Source organism: Salvia splendens, unplaced genomic scaffold, assembly GCF_004379255.2.
Source record: "Salvia splendens isolate huo1 unplaced genomic scaffold, SspV2 ctg759, whole genome shotgun sequence".
In the NCBI taxonomy this organism is placed as follows: Eukaryota; Viridiplantae; Streptophyta; class Magnoliopsida; order Lamiales; family Lamiaceae; genus Salvia; species Salvia splendens.
In genome coordinates this window covers 1,925-20,175 of record NW_024599432.1, presented here as the reverse complement: position 1 = coordinate 20,175, position 18,251 = coordinate 1,925, and the positions used below count along the sequence as shown (strand labels likewise).

General features: G+C 38.3%; 1 pseudogene; it reads left to right on the top strand.

Moving 5' to 3' along the window:
- The first annotated feature begins 1,485 nt into the window (after positions 1-1,485).
- Positions 1,486-8,039, top strand: LOC121791265 (annotated as a pseudogene).
- The last annotated feature ends 10,212 nt before the right edge of the window (positions 8,040-18,251 follow it).

The following is an 18,251-nucleotide window of genomic DNA, read 5'->3' as shown; positions in this document are numbered from 1 at the left end:
TCCAACGCCCCAACCTTTTCAGCGGAATCTAAGTCGCTCGGTGTTTGGAGATTACAGACCCAACCTTGACGCGCTTAACCAGCCGCGTCCGGAGTCCCCTTTCCTATCCAGTCAATCTCCTTACACTGAAGTAGATCAAGACGCTCTGGATACCATGATGGGTCTGCTCAGTTCCGGCATCCCGGATACGCCTGCAGCACGGCTGGAAACGCTCGTTCCAACCCGAAGCAGTGCCGGGGGCAATGGCGGTAGGGGCGGCGGCCGCGGTGGCGGTGGCTCGGGCAGCGGCGTCGGCAGTGGCGGTGGCGAGGGCTCCAAACGGGGCAAGCTCTACACCAAAGGGGAGTCCATTGCCGTGGCGAGAGCGTGGGATGCCATCACGTCGGACCCCATAGTGGGCACCGATCAGACCGAGGGGAGCTTTTGGAGGCGCGTCCTGATGGCATACAACGTGTTCAAACCTGCCGGCGCCCGAGAGCGCGACCCAGAATAGATCCGCAAAAAGGGGTCTAGGATTCTGCCGGCTACCAGGCAGTTCGCGAGCATATACCAGAACAACCTTCTCCACACTGAGAGTGGCCGAAGCGAAGCAGACGTGAAGGCCATGTCGATGGGCCAATACAACACAGAGGGCTGGCAGAAGTTTACAATGTGGGAGGAGTATGTAGTCCTCGCTGATTGTCTGAAATTCAAGGACATCTGCGCGCAAGAGGTCACTGGAGCTCCTGGGTCGAAGCTTACAAGACACAACCTTGCCGGGGACTACAGTAGCGGAAGCGGCTCGCACTCGTTCGAACAGAACGACGAGTAAGTCGAAGTGCCTCCCGCCTATCGTCGGCCGCGTCTGGATCCCGCATCCCGCAGCCATCCCCATTCCCACAGCCCATGGTTCATGGTCCCCACGAGGTCTTGAGGGAGAACCTAGATGTGCAGTTGATGCAACAACTGCAAGACGTCTGCAGCAAATACCTAGCCACTGATGACCCGTACATCAGGAATATATACCAGAAGCTCATCACTCGGATTGAGCGTCGCTAGGGTTGGCTGATGATGCTCCTGGGGCAACCGCGGCCGGCAGCAGCGAGGGAGGATGAGGAGAAGAAGAGGACGAGGAAGCCGACTCCGACACCGAGTAGAGGGTGGCAGAGTTTTTATTTGTATTTTATTTTAAATATTCGTTGTATAATTTTACCATTTTCAATACAACGAATATTCGGTCCCAATTACCTCGTTTTCTAATTTTTAATTATACTTGATTGAAACTAAAAACATTTTAAAATGAAAATTGATTATAAAATTTGAGGGCTATTGAAAGTGTCCATCATAATGGCGGAAACAAATTTTTAGGGCTGTGGATAATAAAATTGGGGCTCTAGACAAAAAAAGGAGGAGGCTATTGGAGCGTCCGCCTTATGGGGGACACTTTTACCGTCCCACGTGTAGATTTTTTTCCCAGAAATTGAAGTCAGATTTTAGCTTAATATGAAGAATTGATGAGAAATTGGTATTTTTCGAGCTGAAAAGAGAGCGTTTGATCTGCCGCACGGATATTCATGAGATGAAAGTTTAGGGGGAGACCGCCAACAAGAGGAGGAACATCAAAGGAAAGAAACCATCAATTTATGCCGAGATCCTCAAATTTTTTATATCAATCTATAGGAAGCTGAGTTTTAAAGAACTCAAGTTCAAGTTACACTCGAGGTTCGTTCAACATCTCGAATTCAATCCCTCATTTTTAGGAAGATAAATTGCGCATTTTTATGCGAAGTATATACCGTCCGGTTGATTTTACGATTCGTGGAATTCCAAATTGATTGTTTTTTTACCAAGTTAACAATGTTACTTGTGTTTGTTTTGGATGATTGATGGGGAAAATGGGCTATTGGCGTTGGCGGTTGGTGCATTGCCCGATGATAATGTCCTTTTATACCCGTTAAAGATGAGAAATTTCGAAATTTATGTGTTCTTACTATGATGAATAGAAGAGTTGCTGCATTTTTGAGAATTTGGCGCATCTAAAGTAGAGTGCTTTAGACATAATGATTTAGGCATAAATACATTCCACATTTCTAGTTTAGTGAGAATTCGGATTGGTATGTTTGTTTACCTTGTACTTGAAGTCAAAGATCACTACAATAAGTTGCTAAATGTAATTTTCTATTTGTGTAGTGCTTTATACAGCCAATAAAAGGGATTTGGTTGATTTGTTGGTAAACACATTGGCGTTTCTGGAGGATTCCATGGCAGGCAATGGCCTGCCAACACTGGGCCGGGTGAAACTTGTTGATTTAATACCATCTGAAGGCATTCCTTCGGATTCATATAAACTGTCAGTTTCAACTTTGTCGCAGTCATTGGCTCAATATTCAGCGGCCATTATCCAATTCCCCATGAATGTCGGAGCGCTCTTAAGGTCTTGTCTTGAGTCATCACGTCTCTACTTTCATCATAAACCGTCATTCCCTTCTGCTGATAGTATTCAGCACAGCGAGTCTCGTGAATGGTGCAAGACATCTGGTTATCGTGCAGACCCTCACATGTGGCAAGAGATTTATGATTTTAGGCCTGGGCTTACTTCCACTGAACTAGGTAATGAAATTGAAATCCCTCCAGCAGGTCTAGTTGACTTATATTCGCTGCTTGGGAAAGCATCTCGTGACATACTGGATGCTATCAGCTTCTACCTGAATCTCCGTAGTTCACCATTCACTGAAATACTTGATAATGTTCCTTTAAGAAATCGTGAAATCTCATCTTCTGTAGTGTGTGTCTGTTGTCATGGGAGGCCCTCTTTTCAGGGAGCACAACATCATAATCTGACTGCTCAAGAAGATGGTCAGATAGTAATGTTCTCCGACCATGATTATCAGGTCGACAGAAGCCTTTTAACACTTCTCAAGTCCGATAAGGCAGGTCTATATATAAGAGATCTTCATGGTCATGGGTTCTTGTGGACGGTGACCTTGGGCCTCAAGAAGCAATAGTGTATCCTGGACTTGCTCTATACCAGGCGACTGCAGGTTATATAAATCCTGCTATGCATCGAACAGATATTAGTAATCTGCAAGGTTCTATATACGGTCGCTGCACTCTAGCTTTCAAGCTCATGCCTAAATCCATGGCCAGTCTCAATTGTTCGGAGATGAGAGCTGCTGGGCATGGAGTGGAAGCTCAGTTCCAGCTTCCTCTACCAGTTGATGACTTCATGCAAAGATCTACAGATCAACTTCTTAATCGGAACAGTTTTGCTACTTTTAATTTCCCGGCAGCCCAAGAAGGTGGTTTTCATCATTCACTCCTTTTCTGTATGTTGAAAAGTTAGTGGCTCAATACATCCTCACATTTAACTGCTTATCAAATGCTTATGATGTCTCACTCCAGTAGCTTACTGTTACATTACTGATGTTTGAATGTGTTGGAAACTTTGTTAATATGTGTTTGCAAACATCCCATTAAAGGGCAATCTGATGATAGATTACTATATTTCGATGTAAAACCCCGCACTTTCCATGTACTACCCAATGTTGTCAAATGGCGGCTATGGAGGTGCCATGGCGCCATGGTGTGACTGTTTGAAATGAAAACGCCATCGCCATGGCGGTTTATGGCATTTTTCTTGTGGCAGCCGCCATAGCTGCCATGGTTGCATTTCCAGTTCTCTTTGTTAGCTTATGTGCCTCCCAAATCTATATTCCAAACTGGGCCCATTAGATAACTGATCATGATGTAGAAAGCAATAGTTTGCCTACTCATTGATGGTAACTTCCTGCCAGTTTTTATGCTTTGATAGCCTGTGTTTTAATTAATACAAGCATGCTAGTATCATTTAACTATACTTGACAGAAGAATTTGATCTGGTATTTTTCTGAAAAAGTGGTTGCAAAACTTCTACTTTGCTGAAAGTAACAAATCTTAAGTAGATTTCCTTACAATTAAAAAATATTTTAGCCATATATAATTAGGGTGAACAGTTCTACAACGATTTCTAGGAGTCAAATTGTTGATGAGGTAGGCAATGAATAGAATAATATATGTGGATATGGCTGCTGGGGGCTGAATTTTGAATGCCTCAACTTTCAGGTAAATTTACAACCAAAGCATTTGTTTGCAATATTTGTTGTTAACTTGGGATGCTGTCTCATTTTGAACTGCAAAAGCATCTTGAGCACAAAGCTAGTTCCTTCTATTCATTGTTGAAATCCTTTCTTACTATATGCATATAGTTTCCCTTGGCAATTATGCTTGTCTGTCTTAGTGAGAAGTTCATAACAACAGGTCCTTGGGTTGATGACAGGATCTATAAAACCAATTATGCAGAGGAAGAAGAATAACCTTAGATGTAAGCCCCTTCCACCTTCAAAGAGACTCCGGCTCGAGGCCCAGAGAGTTTTGAAAGAGAGGGTTCAGGATATTGCTGATAAAAAGGGCATTAAGTTGAGATTTTGCACCTTGAAGGAGTGTGAGGGCCATATCCATTCGCTTGACAGTCCTTGTGCAAATGTAAAAATGGAGATTGGGTGGCCACCGGGAGTTCCATTTGTCCACCCACACGATCTTCCAAACAAGGCAAAGATTGGATTTCTCGAGACCTATGAACCGGGTTGGTCTGAGACAAATGATGTAGAGTAATGCCAACTGAGTTGACAACTGCATTTGTGAGTACCTTTTTTATTATTTTGTTCTGCATTTCATCTCAAGTTGGCGTGAATTCTAATTGGAGACATTGATTTTGTGTGAGAATGTTCAGATAATGAATGAGGATTTATAGGAATAAGTAGCACTATAGTGTGCAGATTTATTAATGGAAAATCCTTGGTTGTGTGCTTTTCATTGTGAAAAGATGAGAAATATGATGCCGCATTTCCTATATGTTTTCAATCACTCTGTTTGCTTGATTATGTAAACATTATATGTGACATTGACTAGGATATCTTTTTGATGATTTGGAAGTGATTTCTCTTAATGTAATTATATTTTTTAAATAGTACTCCTCTCCGTCCCACTCAAGATGTGCACATTCTTGAGTAATAAGGGGTTTTAGGAGAAGTTGTTAGGTGGAGTAATAAGAGAGAAAACGGTTGTTGAATATTTTAATTTGGATAGAGAAGAGAGAGATTTATTTCCAAACATAGAAAGTGGACATCTTGAGTGGGACGGGGGAGTAATATATTAATATAGTGTGATTGGAGCCATAAGTTTGACAATTTGAATGTGTACTTTGTTAAGATGTTTCTTGTATTGTCTTGGGGGTCCTATTAAAATGATACTCCTTCCATCTCTGAAAAGTATGAACTATTTCCTTATTAGTTCGTCCCTGAAAAATATGAACTTTCTACTTTGATTTTGGAATAGTTAAACAATACATTACTTCTACTCATCATTTTATTTACTAGTTATACACGAAGGGGATGAGCGAACAGGGAGTCTAGTGGACGCGGTTCAACTAGCGAAGACTCGAGCCCACTCTCCACTAACACTACTTATACTACTCCCTCCATTCCATAGTAACAGGGGCACTTGTTTCCGGCACGGAGAATAAGAAAGGGATGTTTAGTGTTTTAAGTGGGATTGTTAATTAAATAGATTAAGTATTTATTTTCCTTTTATTTTAATCAACTAAAACAATTGAGCACACCCCCTCCCAAATTCAAACCAATTGAGCAGCCACACTCCAAACGAATTCGGTGCCCTAGTTCATCAATCTTCTCTCCCTCTCATCGCCCTCCATCTTTGCTGTCAATGGAATCTGAAATGAGCCTCATCGTGCAGGATACTCCCCCTTGGCGTTACCGTAGCCGCAGCCCTCCACTCCGGCGTAACGTGAATCGGTCTTTGTTCAGAAGAGTTATTGTCGCCCCGAGTTCAGATTTTGAAGGTTCAAGGTCCGATCCAGTTGTTTCATTTAGGGAATCGGAGACGGTGGTGCCGGTGGGAGGAGAATCCTCCGCAGATCCAGCTGTGCTACAAAATGTTTTCCTATCTCTGCAAGGCTGTGGAGAAATCTTTCAGTGATTTAGCTCCTCATACATTGGATAATGTTTTCCTATCTCTGCAAGGCTGTATGATGGAGATAATGAAGGTTAAGGGACAAAACAAATACAAAATCCCACATACGGGAAAGGCAAGCCTCAGGAGACATGCCCAACTTCCAACCAATCTTGAAGTTCCCGTGGACCTTGCCATTGAGACCATTGAATACTTGAAGACTATGGGCTGTACTGAAGGGCTTCATATAATATCCCAAGCTTTGGGTATTCAACAGATAGGAGGGGCAGGTGTAATTGAAGGGGCTGAGCATGTTGAAGGGGTTGAGCATGTTGAAGAGGCTGAAGAGGTTTAAGCTATGGCAATGCACATTAAGTGTTTTTTAGTGAAAAATGGTAGTGCATGTTAGATTTTGTTAAGCTAAAGGATTGCATGAGTATTGCATTATGTTGACAAACATAATGCATAAATCATGCATATTTTTGTAAAGCTTTTTGAATGGAAATTATTTTGTATGTAGACATGAAATAGTAATGCAAAACCTGTTCAACCCACCCATCAAATTGCTATACAAAATCCACCAATAATGCACATAATGCACAACAACCAACAACTAGCAAACAGACAGCCAACCAAGCACAACAACCAGCAAAAAACAAGAAATGAGCAAGTCATAACAATTCATCCTGTTAGAACAGAGGGGGGTCTCAAATCTAGATTGAGATAGATACTTGTAGACTGAAATCTTTGGAGACTGAAATCTTTCAAGCCACATCACAAAGCTCATACACATTTGTCATCGCACCAGCCTTCTCCACCGAACATGGTTGCACATATAATCAAAGGAGGTTCAACGTTAACAGATCTGTACCAAAGATATGGAGTAATGAATAACCAAAAAGAAATCAGACTCAAAACGCATACAGAGAACTGAATCAAATAAAGATAAGGAGTAATGAATAACCAAAATTGATCGATTCCAACTCATATGGGACACAGAAACTCTTAACCTGAGGCAAATTAGGATCCAACGTTAACAGATCTGTACCGTGCCGGGAACCGCGGGATTGGCCCAATTTCCCGCTCCTCTTCAAGCTCTTCAACAGATCTTTACCGTCCCGGGAACCGCTGGATCGGCCACCAATTGTCCGATGTGTCGGCGAGGGGGCTGCGTGGGTTTGACCACCGAGGGAATCGCAGGTTTACCGGGTCGGCAGAGGCGTGAGAAGGCGACCGTGACATCTTCGCGTTAGATTAGAGTTCTCTGAACAGAATGGCGGTGGAATTGATGGAATTTTTGGGTGAGACCGAGAGAGAGAGAGTAGGGTTTAAGATGGAGAGAGAGTGGTTCTGCTGCAAATGGGTGAGGTCGAGAGAGAGAGCAGGTTCCTCATTTTCCATTTCTTTAATTTTGTTTTTTTAATGTTAAGTTTAATAAGGGATTTCATTAATTAAATCTTTTCATTAGTCATTAACTGCCCTAATTATTTCCTTTTTTAGAAACGACTCTATTACTATGGAACGGACGGAAATGGAAAAACGCCCCTGTTACTATGGAATGGAGGGAGTACCATTTATCTCTCTCACTTACTTTACCAATTGTCCATTAAAACTCATACCGAAACAAATGTTCATACTTTTCAGGGATGAGGGGAGTAGTATTATACACTTCAATTGAATAAGCTCTTAATAACGCATCTCTATTGCTTATTCTTTTACTAACAAAGAAATAGTAGTACCATAAGTATAAGCATATTGTCTCTGATTTGAGCGTCTAGCTGCTACTGTTTTTGTTGTTGCAGGTAACTGATCTCGTAGATTTCCTTACTATGATCATACAATGTATATGCTTGACTAGAGTTGGGCTCATAGGCTTGGAGTTGTCTCCCGCCATGAAAGTTTTGTTACCATAGGAGTTTGGGTGTTGAGGGATAATGTACTTGTATTATTATTATTACTACCATCAGGCATTAGCTTATTCTGTCATGGGGAGAATTGAAAGACCACAAATGTAATCAAGCTGACGCTATATATGTATGGTATGTTGCAGCTAATTCTTATAGGTTGCTTGGTGTAGTTTAAATCTACATCAACCAATGTGTATACAACTACATAGTTCATTTTCACTCCAATCTCTAAGGACATTCAATCAGCGGATTAAAAGTTTCATTGAAGTCAAAATCAGGCTGTTGAGAGAAACCTTAAGCTACATTTCTAGCTTTGTGCCTAGCAGTACTGCCATAAATGTGTTTCTTGAGTTTAAAACCCAAGTGCATCCAATTAGATTTTTACTAGGAAGAAGAGTATGCCTAGCAATACTGCCATAAATGTGTTTCTTGAGTTTAAAACCCAAGTGCATCCTATTAGATTTTTACCAGGAGGAAGAGTAGTAAGAGTCCATGAGTGGTTCCTAAGGAGTGCTAAGAAAGCATAACAAATTTCGAAAGAAGAATAGATGAGGTCAACAGCATTTCTAGGGAGATAGGGAGACGCAATCAATGAGAAAAATTTAGGTTTGAAAATCATTGACTGTGTAGGAGGTAAAACAATGGTGGCAGTAGCTGGGGAGTCACAGGAGGAAGAAAACAATGGTGGCAGTAGCTGGAGATTTTGTTTGTTGTGATGTAGATGGAGTATCAGATACATGAGCAGTCATAATTGGGACAAGAGAAGTCATAATTAGGCAGGCGTGGGAATAGGTGAAGTAGAAGTAGAGGTAGAAGTCTAGAAGATGAGTACTAGTAGAAGATCGAGTCAACTGGAAAGGAAAAATATTTTCATGAAAAACAATATCTCTAGTGACAATTGCTCTACCCCCAAGCAAAAGAGCTTTATAGCATGTGTGACAGTGACTGAATCCAAGATAGATTGCCATGGAAGACCTATATTGAAGCTTATTTATATTGTAAGGTCGGGTGAAGGGATTGTGTTTGTGTAAGGTGAAATAAGTTTTTTGGTGGGCAGGAGATTAATGAGGTAAGTGGTAGGGAGAATTGCATCATTCCATAATATTTGAGGTAGAGAAGCTTGTGAGATAAAAGTGAAAAACCAATTTCACTATGGCTCTCTTTGGTACTTCCTCCGTTTCATAGTAGTGGAGACATTTCTTTTCAGCACGGAGATTAAGAAAAATTGTAATTGTATTAAATGAGTTAGGTAATAAAGTAGGAAAGGAAAAAGGTATAGAGATAAAGAGAGAATAAAATAAGATAGAGTAAAGTAAGTGAGGAGAAATATGTTGACATTTACTAAAAAAGGAAATGACTCCACTACTGCGGAACGTACCAAAATGACGAAATGAGTCCACTACTATGGAACGACGGAACAGAGGGAGTACATGGAATTGGGATTAGAGTTCTATGAAATTGAATTGGAAAGAATTGAATTCTACTCTTTCATCCCACTTAAGCTGATACACTTTCCTTTTGAATTTGTTTTAAATAAGCTGTACATTTTTATTTTTGAAAAATTTCTCTCTCCTATTAATAAATTCAACCAATTTTTTCCTCTTTATAATAAATATTCAGCTCTTTTTTTTTCTCTTCATTTAATACTCATGCCCACATTTTATCTCTCCAATTAAACACATTAACCAATAACTCCTAAAATCTAGTGCCGACTAAGAAATGTATCATTTTAGATGGGACAGAGGGAGTAATTCAATTCCAAATCCTATATTTGGTAAAATTAAGTACTCCACCCGTCCGCCATTAGGTGTCTCATTTCTTGGTGACACAAGTTTTAAAAAATTTTAAGAAAAGTAGATGGAAAAAAGTTAGTGGAATATGTGTCTCACTTATATATATTAGTTTTAAATGAAATGTGACTGGAATGAGTTTGTAGAATGTGAGATTGTAACACCACAGAAAAAAAAAGAGAAAAAAAAAATCAAATTAATCAAATTAAATCTTTTCCTAGTTGACTTGGTCACCAAGATCTACCTTAATCCAAATTTTAAATAAAGAATCTGTAGAGATTTTCTCCTCCGTGATCTGCAAATAAAATTAAAAAAAAACAAATTAAATTGAAGCATATCACGTTCAAAAAAAAGGGAAGAAAAACCGCACCCCACTCCTTTTCCACGTTCAAAACCGTTCCCCTCCATAAATCTCTCCCATATCTAAACCAAGCCACCTTCTCTATAATACTCCTTTCCAATCGGATCAAGTTCAAGGAGGGTTGAGAATACAATCTTTGCCAACCAAACCTTTCACCAACAACAGGTATAATTTCTTCCACCCCAACGCTTCCTTCAATCGCATGTCATGTAGTCGATACAAGTAAAACACCTAATCGGTAACAAATCAAATTGATTGATGAGATACTCTGATTTTATTCGAGCCCTATTATAAATCCATTTATGGTAAAAGTGAACTGAAATTTCTATTCGCGCGGAGGGAGTAATTAATATGAAATTGAATTTGAATACTTTGTGCGCATACTATACACAAAATACACACTCACATACACTTTATACAAAGTACACACACTATACACACATACATACAAAATACACATATTTCACACACTTCACATTCTACACACACTACACTTACGCACTACACAAAATACACAATATACACACTCTGCACACACTATACACAAAATACACACACTAGGCACATTATACACATACACAAACAACACACAAGATACGTACATTACACACATTATACACAAAATACACACAATGCACACACTATACAAAAAAGAACTCCACACATTGCTCACTCTACACTCTCGCTATACACCAAATAAACACACTACATAAACAAAATACACGCACTACACACACATATAACACACCATATACACACAACACAAATTTTACACAAAATACACACACTGCACATACGACAAACTGGAATTTCAAATTTAGTTCGGTTTTTTAGCTTTTTCGGTTCGGTTTGAATAAAAAATCTAAAATTGAAAAAAATTTGAAAATTGGCGGCTTGAAATGAGTGAAATGTGTGTAGTGTGTGAAATGTGTGTAGTGTTTGTAGTGCGTGTAGTGTGTGAAGTAGAGATGTCAAGTGGGCCGGACCGGCCCATCCCGGCCTGGGCCGACCGAGGCCCGCCTATATTGAGGCCCAGGCCCATGTCTGAGGGGCTGGCCTGGGCCTGGATTTTTCTAATTTTTCTAATCCCGGCTCGGCCTTGGCCCACTTGCCACATGGGCCCGGGCTGGGCTGGACTTTGTTTAAATTTTTTGTTTAAGTATTTTAAAGATATCCTAAATGTATTATATGCAAAAAATAAACATATAACTTGTATTTTTATATCACATTAACTAAATCCAAATTTAATAATATGACTTTATGTCAACAATATTTTTCATGTTCTTTATTCTATTTAAAAATAAGTGTATAACTAAAGGAATAACCAATATTATTAGTTTTGTTTTGTTAGTAGATGATGACATATGAGTTGATGTTATATTTTTAAAGCTACAAGTATATGAACTAACTAACAAATTTAAAGAATTCTATAATTTTAAGGTTTGAATACGTAATATTCTTAAAGTTAAACTTCAGAATCATCTTTTTTACATCTTTGATAAAAAAAATTATAAAAAAAATTAGATGTAATCAAGATTGATTGTTTCATTAATGATTTAGTTGGAAACTTATGTTGATATTAAATTATTACTGTTTGAGTCCATTTGGAGACATCCAAAATATTGGAATGATATAGACAAAATTAACCTGTTTCGTGCACAAGATGACATGCATAAATAGAGAAATATACTATTATTAGTGATTAATCACCTAATTACATTAAAAAAAAACTAATTATAGAAGGTGGTCTATGATGGGCCCGGGCTTGGGCTGGTCCTGGGCCTGGGCTGGACTTCGGATGGTCCTGGGCCGATCCTAGGCTGGGCTTCGGATGGTCCTGGGCATGGCCCGGGTCTGGGTTTATAAAATGGCCCAATTAGAGCCCATCTCAACTAATGAGCCCAGCCCAGGCCCGCTTCGTTTCACTGATGGGCTGGGCTGGCCCGACCCAGTTGACAACTCTAGTGTGAAGTGTGTTAAGTGTGTAGTGTGTGAAATGTTTGAAATTTGTGTAGTGTGTGAAATGTGTGTAGTGTCTGAAGTGTGTGAAATGTGTATAGTGTGTTAAAGTGGGTGAAATTTGTGGTGTGTGAAATGGGTGTAGTGTGTGTGAAATGTGTGTAGTGTGTGAAGTGTGTGTGTGTGAAGTATTTCTTGTGGATATATAGTGAAACTGATTTTATGACTATTTAGAATTCTAATTTTATACTTTGATATAGAATTCAAATTGTGAAATTGAAAGATTTGGAATTGCAATTCAATTCCAAATTCAAATATTTTGTTATACTAAACTTGGAATTTGGAGTTGAAAGATCCAAATTCCAATTCCATACCTCCAATTCCTTGTACCAAATGAAGCCTATGTCTGTTATATTTCCTCTTGCTAAATTGTTTTACTGAGGTGTGTGTGGACATGACTCTCTATTACGCCGCCAGTCTTTGACAAAAGTGGATTAAACATGGAATTCCTCACCCCAATCAGATTGTATAGTTTTGATTTCGCAGGAGTAAATATTCCCAATCATACTTTGAAATTTGGGAAAACTGAAAGAACATCACTCTTGTGCTTAAATAGAAAGGGCATCACCCCAACAAGAATGTAGAGTTTTGAATCACAATGCTGTTCTTTGCAATTTACTTGGAATTGTTTTATTCATATATTTAATATACAAATTATTCACACTCTCATTATTATTAATAATATACACGCAAGTTTCATTTTTTATAATCCATTTGCAAAATATTAATGTGCGGTTTCCTAACTTTTATTGACCACTTGGAGATTAGTCAGCACGTGGCAGAAATCAGAAATTTGCATTTGGAGGAGAAGACGACAGATAATAATAACTCAAGTATGAATTGATAATGAAATTATGAAACCCAAAAGTAAACGATACAGCACGTTGGAAAGTTTGATGAATTAATGGCTTATTCAGAAGAGAAATATGCATGGCCGTCTATTGTGAATGTAACAATCTTATTCTCTGTGTTCTTCGATATATGATAGACAGTTGCAATCTTATTCTCTGTGTTCGATATAGCTATTCTAGATCAATCTTGTATATATTTTTTTAAATTAACTCCTATACGTAGGAGGAAATTACAAATAAATATCTTATTTTCTGTGTTCTTCGATATATGTATTCTCTGTGTTTGATATAGCTATTCTAGATCAATCTGGGCTCGAACTCGGCACCTCATACATTAATGTCTAAGCTCCTTGCCACTAGGATAGGAGCTCTGATATACTTGTAAATATTTTTAGTGCTAATAAATAGTGCATCAAATACAATTCAATGTCATTAAATCCGGATCCAATCAAAGTTCGCATCAACGACATTAACAAATCATATTTGTAGCCTTGTATAACATGGAGTCATGGAGATGCCCACGAAAGATGGATGGTTCTATTTATATATGCACGTAATATCATCAAGATTTATTAATATACATGCACGTTACAGCATTATGTTAGCAATGTTGATTGCCCTGATTTGTGGAATTTTAATGTTTTATAAAGTGTTAGAAGTCTAGTTCAATATATATACATATTGGTGCATTAGTACGCCTTTTTAATTAGAGAGTGACAACGTACGTGTAAAATACAAAATTGTAAGCGCTATAATGCAATGTACATTCATGGATGATGTAGATAGATTTCCTCATATTGCATTTATAGACGGTTTGTTTTGTATACAATGCAAAAATAAACTATGTACAATGCAATCTGTCTATGTTCATAATCTAATCTGCAAAAATTCTTTTCAGCATCCACTAATATATACTCCCTCCGTCCTCAAAGAATATGCACTTTGGATTTGACACAAATTTCAATTCAAAATTAGTTAAGTAAGAGAGAGGTGGAAAGAAAAAGTAAATAAATTATTATTAGTGGAGAATTGGTCCCACCTTATTAGAGAGAAAAAATTTTCAAAATTAGAAAGTGTATATTCTTGTGGGACGGATGAAGTATTGCATTGTAGTGTTTATAATTTGCATGTTACATGTCACATGTAGCATGAGGCTGAAAGAATGTTATTGTTTTAACACATACTATAGGGGTCTAATCAAATAAAATTATTTAACTTAATGTGCTACTCATTTAATCACTACATTGTTTTAAAAATGTAAATATAATGCCATGAGTATCACAAATTATTAAAAATTGACTTGGAATTGATTTGATATATTTATTACAAATTGACTTAGAATTGTTTATTGATATATTTAAACAAACTGTTCGCGCTCTCATTAGTAGTATACTAGCAAGTTTTATTATTTTATGATCCATTTGGAAACTGAAAAACTTATATCAGCGTTGATCAATTAAGATGAGGGAACGAGAGTTTTTCAAATGAAGAAATTGATTTTAATTGGAAAAGGTTTCAAATTATACTTTATTTATATATAGTTTATTGGACTTTACTTAAAAGTCCATTTTTAAAAAGAAACTAGATTAATATTGAAACTATATATAAACTGAAAACAACGAAATTTCAAATCCCGATCCAAGTTTCACGTAATAGAGCAATAATTAAAGATTAGTCAGCAAGTGGAAGGCATTAGAAATTTGCATTTGGAGGAGAATGTTGGAATCAAATTAATGATTCACATAATTCATCACACAAATCATACATGTTGAATAAGATTGATAAACTTAAAGCGGAAGCGTACATGGATTTGGATTCATGATATTGATGATTCTGAAGTATGGAAATTAGTCTTCCAAGTGACAACGCTCTCTCACAGATTCTCTGTAATCTGTGAAGTCTTGAAAATACGTCTGATTCACAGGAATGGGAATCTGTTAACCTATTTATAGGTTGCACTTGGGGACCATAACCATGTATTTAGAGAATAAGTCCCTAACTTTATTATAACTTTAATTTCACCCATAACAAAAATAAAGTTATCCAAAGTAGTATCTGCACAACAGTCCTCATACTTTTATAGATAATCGATTGACCCTATAAATTATATAACCTTAGTAGATCACGTAATCGGGTCAATCAATAAATAGTCATAAATATTATACAATCTTTAGACTATTATGTTGGACCATATTAAAATGTTCCAACAATCTCCCACTTGGGCCAACATAAAAGTCACCAAATGATTGTTCATTACTAAAGTTGCGCGCTTACTATTTATATTAATCATCTTTACTGATTTGGTCTACTAAACATGTTAATATGGAACCAAAGAAGTTTAAGTCACAACACGTATACATGACTAAACTCATCAGTGATCACAAATATCAACACATCCAACAACACAAATCAAAATATGAGTGTGCAGCATGAAAATTACATGCTATGTGATCTTTTGCATGTCTATTTCCAACTGGTCCTCTGAAACTGTAGTGAGATCAGAAAATATCAAAGCATAATTCAAAGTAACTAAACCAAAGTAACTGAATGTGCACTTAATATAATTGAAATTCAATATTATTACATAGATGAACACAAACTCCCACTAGACCAAAGTATCACAAGGTCGAACACCCATGTGAAATACATGCTCATGAAAGACCGAAGGCGGTAAACCTTTAGTGAAAGGATCCGCAAGCATGGAAGTTGAACCTAAGTGTTCAATTTGCAATTGTCTACTTTGAATTCTATCCTTAACAGCAAGGAACTTGATGTCAATGTGTTTGGACTTCGACGAGCTCCTGTTGTTGTTGAAGTACATGACTGCGGACTTATTGTCACAATATAACTTGAGTGGTCTTTCAATACTATCCACAATTTGCAGTCCTTGAATAAAATTCCGCAGCCATACTCCATGTTGTGATGCCTCAAAGCAAGCTATGAATTCTGCTTCCGTTGTAGAGGTGGCTATCAATGTTTGTTTAACACTTTTCCAAGATATAGACCCTCCGGCTAGCATGAAAACATAACCTGACGTGGATCTACGACTGTCTTGGCATCCCGCGAAATCCGAATCAGAATACCCAATGATCTCAAGCTGATCCGATTTCCTATAAGTGAGCATATAATCCTTTGTTCTTTGCAGATACCGCAAAACACGTTTGACTGCTTTCCAATGATCCATACCGGGATTACTCAAATATCTGCCTAGCATGCCTACTATGAACGCAATATCCGGACGCGTGCATACTTGTGCATACATAAGACTTCCCACAGCCGATGCATAGGGATGTAATTCCATTTCCTTTCTTTCAAGCTCATTTTCGGGGCATTGATTTAAACTGAATTTATCACCTTTAGCCACAGGGGTATCTCCTGGTCTACAATCTTTCATGCCAAATCTTGCCAGCACTTTATCGATGTAGCTCTTTTGTGTACACCTAGGGAACGATCTCGATGTATTTGGATTCCTAATACAAAAGAAGCATCACCAAGATCTTTCATTTCAAATTTTCTTGAAAGAAATTTCTTGGTGTCACGTAATAAATCTACATCGTTGCAAGCAAGTAGAATATCGTCGACATATAGAACCAGGAAAATAAATTTGCTCCCACTGAACTTATAGTATATGCATTCATCAACAGGATTCGTCTCAAAACCAAATGAGACGACAATTTGATGAAATTTAACATACCACTGACAAGACGCTTGTTTAAGACCATAGATGGATTTCTTAAGTTTGCATACCATCTTCTTTGGGTCACCAGACACAAAGTTTTCAGGTTGCACCATATAAATCGTTTCTGTAATGTCGCCATTAAGAATTTACATCCATCTGATGTAGCTCCAAATTAAAATGAGCCACTAGTGCCATGATTATTCTGAATGAGTCTTTCGTTGAAACTGGAGAGAAAGTCTCAGTAAAATCGATGTCTTCTTTTTGAGTAAAGCCTTTTGCTACAAGACGAGCCTTATATCTTTCCACATTGCCTTGCGAATCCCGTTTGGTCTTAAAAATCCACTTGCAACCAATGGGTTTTGCACCTTCAGGCAATGGGACAAGATCCCAAACGTCATTGCTTTGCATAGACTTAATCTCTTCAATCATAGCATCGATCCACTTTTGAGCATTAGAGCTTTCAATGGCTTGACGGAAAGTGACTGGGTCATCTTCCATCACTCCAATGTCTACCTCATGCTCTTGGAGATATACAATATATTCATCTGTAGATATTGCAGGTCTCCCCACTCTAATGGATCTTCTTAATGGCACTACTTCGTTATGTTCTTGAGGAGGTTGAGGTTGTTCTTCATGTTGTTGTTCGGGAGGCGGAACAGGAATTACAAGAGTGTCGTCTTGTTCTGGAATGAAGGGAAGTGAAATTACTTCCTCTTCAAAAACAACATTCTTCATACCATCTTCCCCCCAAACTCAACTTCCTCAAAGAACCTTGCATTATTCGTCTCAAAAAATGATCTAGTTGTGGGATCATAGAACTTGAAACCCCTTGACCGCTCAGGATAACCTACAAAGTAACAACTTACCGTTTTAGAGTCCAATTTATGCTCGTGTGGCCTATAAGGCCGAGCTTCTGCTGGACAACCCCAAACATGTAAATGACCTAAGCTGGGCTTTTTGCCCGTCCACAATTCATAAGGGGTTACGGCAGTTGCTTTAGTAGGTAAGACGCGTTTAGGATGTATGTTGCGGTCTTAAGTGCCTCTCCCCAAAGGGATTCTGGCAAAGTAGAATGACTAATCATGCTTCTAACCATATCCTTGAGGGTTCTATTTCGTCTTTCAGCAACACATTCATGGTAGGACTACCAGGCATTGTGTACTGGGGAACGATTCCACATTCCTCTAGGAATCTGGCAAAAGGTCCTGGACGTTGTTCACTGAGCCCGTCATATCTACCATAGTATTCTCCACCACGGTCAGATCTGACGTTCTTAATTCTTTTGCCAAGTTGATTTTCAACCTCGGCCTTGTAACTCTTGAACGTATCCAGTGCTTGAGATTTTTCACTTATTAGATATAATACCATATCTGGAATAATCGTCTATGAACGTAATAAAATATCGTTGACCATTCCAAGAAGCAGTAGGGAACGGTCCACAGATATCTGTATGGATAAGTTCTAAGACGTCTGTAGTCCGATTGGCTTCAAATCTCCTAATGTTTGTTTGTTTCCCCTTAATGCACTCAACACAGACTTGAAAGTCTGCCATATTAGGAATGGTAAGAATTCCATCTGATACAAGTCTTTCTATTCTCCGTTTGGAGATATGACCTAAACGTTTGTGCCAAATTGTAGCAGAATTCTCACTCATTAATT